This window comes from Maylandia zebra, linkage group LG2 (genome assembly GCF_041146795.1).
Source record: "Maylandia zebra isolate NMK-2024a linkage group LG2, Mzebra_GT3a, whole genome shotgun sequence".
Lineage (NCBI taxonomy): Eukaryota > Metazoa > Chordata > Actinopteri > Cichliformes > Cichlidae > Maylandia > Maylandia zebra.
In genome coordinates this window covers 33,719,503-33,725,309 of record NC_135168.1, presented here as the reverse complement: position 1 = coordinate 33,725,309, position 5,807 = coordinate 33,719,503, and the positions used below count along the sequence as shown (strand labels likewise).

At 46.9% G+C, this 5,807-nt stretch overlaps 1 long non-coding RNA gene across 1 annotated transcript; it reads right to left on the bottom strand.

Moving 5' to 3' along the window:
- Positions 1-583: 583 nt before the first annotated feature.
- LOC143413921 (uncharacterized) lies at positions 584-5,604 on the bottom strand. Its single transcript, XR_013094484.1, has 4 exons — positions 5,590-5,604; positions 1,161-1,250; positions 770-970; positions 584-681 (listed from the first exon to the last, which is right to left on the bottom strand). It is a non-coding gene; the product is annotated as an uncharacterized LOC143413921 (long non-coding RNA).
- Positions 5,605-5,807: the final 203 nt, after the last annotated feature.

The following is a 5,807-nucleotide window of genomic DNA, read 5'->3' as shown; positions in this document are numbered from 1 at the left end:
CGTTTAGGGGGTTTTTTGCTGTAAAAAGAAGTTTCCTTCCCACTCAGTGAGCAGCGGACGCTAATGTTTTTGTCACTTTTTACGGACTCAAACTCAAAGTAAGGTCAGTACTTCCACTCGTTAAACGCTGCATGGTCATACTCTCTCCTGCACTCCATATATTATCCATTTTTGATCTGCACACAGCTGTTGTCACGAACGTCGCACTCGCTTACGACATTGTCATGAGAAGCTCTCGCAAAAAAAAAATCACGGTTTTAGTAACACGGTAACGCAGCGTGCTTACGGGAAAGTAACAGTAATCTAATTACCTTTTTTGCAATAGTAATCCCTAACTTTACTCGTTAACTGAAAAAAGTAATCGGATTACAGTAACGCGCCTGACCAGGTGTGGCCAAAATTACTCCATCTCACATCGACGACTTATCAAGGAGGTAAAAAAAGAACTGAAAACAAAATCTAAAGAACTGCAGGACTCAATTGGTTCTGTTAAGGCTAGTGTTCCTTTAACAATAAGAAAGAGACTGGGCTATTATGGTTTCACAATTACCAGACTGAAGGAGCAGACTCAGACAACTGTAGAAAGGTTTAAAAGATTTATTTACAAACTGGACTGAATAATGGACCAGCAGTAGATTTATTGAGCAGGAGCTAACTTCAACACTGATGACCAGAGAGAGTCTGCGGAGAGGGAGAGAGGCTATTAGCAAAGACCAACAGTGAAAGGGAAGCAGTAATTGCACTGTGAGTTTTTACTTTGAGTCCTTACTTGAGAGCTGACAGAGCTGCGCTGCAAGAGGGATTGCTGTGGAGCAGGTTTGAATCCAAAGGCGATGGAAAGAGTTAAGCAGAAAGTAGGTAGGCAGGTGAGTTTCAGGTAAGTCCTTTTTTTCAAGGATCAACAGGCCTAGTGTGCTGATGAGATTCTGACTGAGCTTTGGACTCCACGAGAGAAAACAGGTAAGTACTTCTGTTGGTGAGGCAGGAAATATAGGTGAGGAACAAGATAGCAGATGAGAAACAAGTGTTACAGAGCAAAACATACAAAGGCAAGAGTCAAACAAAGGGTGCCAATTTACTGTCACGGTGCAGGCAACGATTTGGCAGAGGATCACTGCCACAGCCAGTCATTTAATACTCACTAATACTTAGTTACTCACACTTGATGGAGCAATGAATTGCAGGTGTGTGAGAGCAAACCCAGGAAAGGCAGCACTGCCCAGAGGCAGAGGCAAAAATGATCTGCCCACCTGAGAGACAAAAGAAGGAAAGGGGGCAGAGAAAGAGAGAGTAGAGAAAACAGACAGAAATGGAAAAAATCATATCATGGCTTCAGGACCTGGTAGACTTTTTAATTGCAGAGTGTTAGTCTAGTGGACAGATACGTGAAAATGATGCTCTTTAATATGAATTGATGTCTTCCTCTATTATTTGCATAGACATCGTCTCACATACAGCGATTCCTGACATCTGTATATGTTAGGATGCCTGGGTCGTTGACCCAGGGTTTTTGAGTTTACGATATTATTTATACTGTCTAGTTTTTGGTTTCTTTGAGTTCTGTCTTATGGCTTATGTCTATGTCTTCTTTAGTTGCTCTGTCTCCCTTATCACCTGCATCCCCTTGTCTAGTTCGCGTCTATGTGTATCCTAAGTTCCTATATCCCCGTGTTCAGTCAGTGTTTGTGTCTGCCCTGGTCCCACGTCTCTGTTCCCTCTGTAGTGCCTGCATGTGAGTCTGTTATGTGTTTCCTGTTTTACTTTGAAGGTCTCTGTCTTATCTCAGTGTGTTCAGTTTACGCTTCCTTTTGTCTCGTCAGTTCTGATTTGCCCCAGCTGTGTTTCCCTCCTGTTATTCATTCCCTGATTGCTCCTTCTGTGTATTTAAGCCCTGTGTTCCTCTGTGTCTGTGTTGCGATCTACCGTTTTCTTAGCTGTGTGGTCTGTCATTTCTCTAGTTTAAGTTTGTTTTGAGGGTTTTTTTTTTTTTAGTTCTGTTATATTTTGAGTATTAAATTAAAGCCTTTTTTGAGTTCACGTCTGTCTCCGGAGTCTGCACCTTGGGTCCTATTCCTGCCTGCACACAGCCACACCTAAAAGAAGATCACGACCAGAACATGGACCCCGCAGACTGTTCCAACTCGGATTTTGAGGCTGAGATGAAGGGGTTGGTTGATTTGCTGGACCGCACCGCTCAGGCCGATAGCTTGCAGGCTATGGCTGTGAGACTGAGCGCGGTCGAGGCAATGATTACAACCAACCCCCGGCTTCATCAGTTTTCCGTGGACACATATCTGAGCCACACCATAGCCGCGTGGAGGGAGCATGTCAGAGCCAGTGAGCAGGCTATCTCTCTCTCCGCACCAACGCAGCAGCAGCAGACGGAGCTCGCTGTAAAGCAACTGCGTTTGCCACAGCAGGACAGTGTTTCTGCTGGAGGTTCTGGAGAACTGCTCCTGTGTGGTGAGCCGGAGGATCTGCAGCCCGGTCAGCTGGAGGCTTCGCGTCTCGGTTCGCCTGCTCCCCCTTCCCGGAGTAAACAGCGTTCATGCCACTGCCACTCCAGAACGACTGAGCATACTCCAGTTTTGGGAGAAAGTGACTGCTTAAGGTTCCGGCCGGCCCCTGTGGCTGCTGTTATGTCTAGGACTCCTTTTGTTTCTCTGGCAGATTCTCAGCCTATGACTTTTTCCGTGCCTCAGCTGGCAAAAAGAACTGGAAACAGAGTGCCACCTGCCATAACTAAGTTGGCTAAAGACCTGGGACTTGGCGTTGCAGAGCTTATGGATCAAGCTAAGGTTAGTGTTTTTCGGCCTATTATATTTTCACCTGTTTGCTCATCCGTCCAGCCGTCTGTTCCCACTGGAGGGTCCGAGGGGCCCGTTCAGCCACCTGTCTCCGCTGGAGGGTCCGAGGGGCCCGTTCAGCCACCTGTCTCCGCTGGAGGGTCCGAGGGGCCCGTTCAGCCACCTGTCTCCGCTGGAGGGTCCGAGGGGCCCGTTCAGCCTCTTGCCTCGTCAGCTGGGGGTCCGGGAGGACCCAGCCAGCACGTCCCAGTGTCTGCTGATGGTTCTGGCGAAGCCGTTCAGCCACCACCGGCTCCACCGCCTTGTCTGGCCTCTGAGTCTGCTGCTCCGCCTGGTCCGGCCTCTGCTGCTCCGCCTGGTCCGGCCTCTGCTGCTCCGCCTGGTCCGGCCTCTGCTGCTCCGCCTGGTCCGGCCTCCGAGTGTTCAGCTTCGTCTGCTCCTGAGGTCTCCATGCTGTCTGTTCCTGCACATCTTGTCCGTCCTGTCCGGCCTGCTCGTCCTGTCCGTCCTGTCCGGCCTGCTCATCCTGCACGTCCTGTCCGGCCTTCACGTCCTGTCCGGCCTGCACATTCTGTCCGGCCGATGACTGGACGTCATTGCCGTCATGGACAGCCCCCTGACCTACGCCGCCGTCGGTGCCTCCCGCCCGGCCGGCCTCCTGGACTGTTTTCTGGGCTCTTGGACCATCAGCCTCCGGGCCGCCCCCCTGACCTACCCGGGTTTGGACTGTTGTGCCGTCAGCCTCCGGGCCGGCCCCCTGAACTTTTTTGAGACTATTGCCTGGGCCTCTGCGCCTTTCGTGAGCTCTTTTGTTTGTTTGCTTTTGGACTTTGCCTGGGCCTTGGTGCTGTTGTTTTGGACTTTGTTTCTGTGTTTTGTTCTGTTGCTTTCCGGGCTCCAGTGTTTGCACTTTTTTGTTTTGTTGTTTCTGGCTCCTTGTTTTGTTTCGAGCCCTCCATCCTGTTTCCCCCGCCGCCCACCCTGGTTGGGTTGTTTTTGTTTTTTTTGATTTTGATGTTTTGGTTTGGGCTGTCTGGAAGCCAGCCCTTAAGGGGGGGGTACTGTTAGGATGCCTGGGTCGTTGACCCAGGGTTTTTGAGTTTACGATATTATTTATACTGTCTAGTTTTTGGTTTCTTTGAGTTCTGTCTTATGGCTTATGTCTATGTCTTCTTTAGTTGCTCTGTCTCCCTTATCACCTGCATCCCCTTGTCTAGTTCGCGTCTATGTGTATCCTAAGTTCCTATATCCCCGTGTTCAGTCAGTGTTTGTGTCTGCCCTGGTCCCACGTCTCTGTTCCCTCTGTAGTGCCTGCATGTGAGTCTGTTATGTGTTTCCTGTTTTACTTTGAAGGTCTCTGTCTTATCTCAGTGTGTTCAGTTTACGCTTCCTTTTGTCTCGTCAGTTCTGATTTGCCCCAGCTGTGTTTCCCTCCTGTTATTCATTCCCTGATTGCTCCTTCTGTGTATTTAAGCCCTGTGTTTCTCTGTGTCTGTGTCGCGATCTACCGTTTTCTTAGCTGTGTGTTCTGTCATTTCTCTAGTTTAAGTTTGTTTTGAGTTTTTTCTTTTTTCTTTTTTTTTTTATAAGGATGCATTAATATAATTACCACACTCTTTTATGAGAATTATGCGTTTATATTTGCACACCATTAAAATGCTGCATAGAGATCTGCTCTTTGCACAGCACATTTTAATGGGTGGAATCAAATGGTCCAGGATTATGGTGCCAGCTGTGGTATGGGGGTAAAAGCCTCAGGGGTCAAGGAAAAGGCTTCTATTTTCAAAGAGCACTTTAGTCTAGCAGACCTAACTATGTGCAGCACCAAGGAAAGTGTCGCATGCAAGCATTCTTACACTAAAGTAACAGGCTCCATACATGTGAAGATGTCTCTTACACATGAATTTAACTTGCTGTACTGTAGTAAATCATTTGATATGATTTATGCATGCAAACACCTTTTTTTACAGTGTTGCTAGTTGTGCATATTTTGTGTTCATATTCCAGCTATTTCAAATGTACAACTGAGAGAGAGCACACTAGCAAATAACGTTTTACAGGATTTTGCAACTGCTATACCCAAGACTAAAAATATCTTATGTTTTTACATTGCATTGCTAATGCTGTTCTTTCCCTCCTTACCTGATGCTGTGATAACAGTGCTTTTCCATAGTGGAACTATGGAAAAACAACAGGACTTCAAAGTAATGTCGAACAGGTTTGCTGAGACAATCTTTGTCAAGTTTTTCTTTACTTTTTCTGTGCTTTGCTGACACACACACGCACACGCGCACACACACACACGCACACACACACAAGGCTAGAAAGTGATTTGTGTAAAGAGGCTTTAACAGAAACAGGAGGGGCGCTGCTGAAACATTTCTCTCTTTCTTTTTTTTCCATCCAACTGACGAGGGATATTTGGAGAAACTGCAACTATGTTAATTTTCAAATACATGTCTGTGGAGAATTCTGCTGGAATCTTCAGCTACATGATAACCAGTGCGTGTTTCCCCACACATAGGTGCATAATAATAGGCTTCACAGAAATGTAAGCGTGTTCTTTTGAATACTTCAGACTATTTTTCTGTACAATTCGGAATCATGGTTCTGTCATGACTCATTCCATTTAGAGATGGACCGATCCGATATTACGTATCGGTATCGGTCCGATACTGACCTAAATTACTGGATCGGATATCGGAGAAAAATAAAAAATGTAATCCGATCCATTAAATATCACGAAAGCACCTCACAAAACTTGCAACATGCCGTAACTCACCTCAGAACGTTAGCATGTCGGAGCAGTATGCATCACGTGATAGAGCGGCTGTGGCATGCGGGACCTGTGGTCTGGATAGCATTTGGAGCTTCGCTAGCAACCTGGCATTTCATCTCCGACAAAGTTATCCCCGAGAGAAGTAAAGCAAGTGTGTAAGTCCATCTCTGAATGTTTGTAAAGCATTCCTGCGTTAAGCTTAACGAGCGACTGCCTCTCGC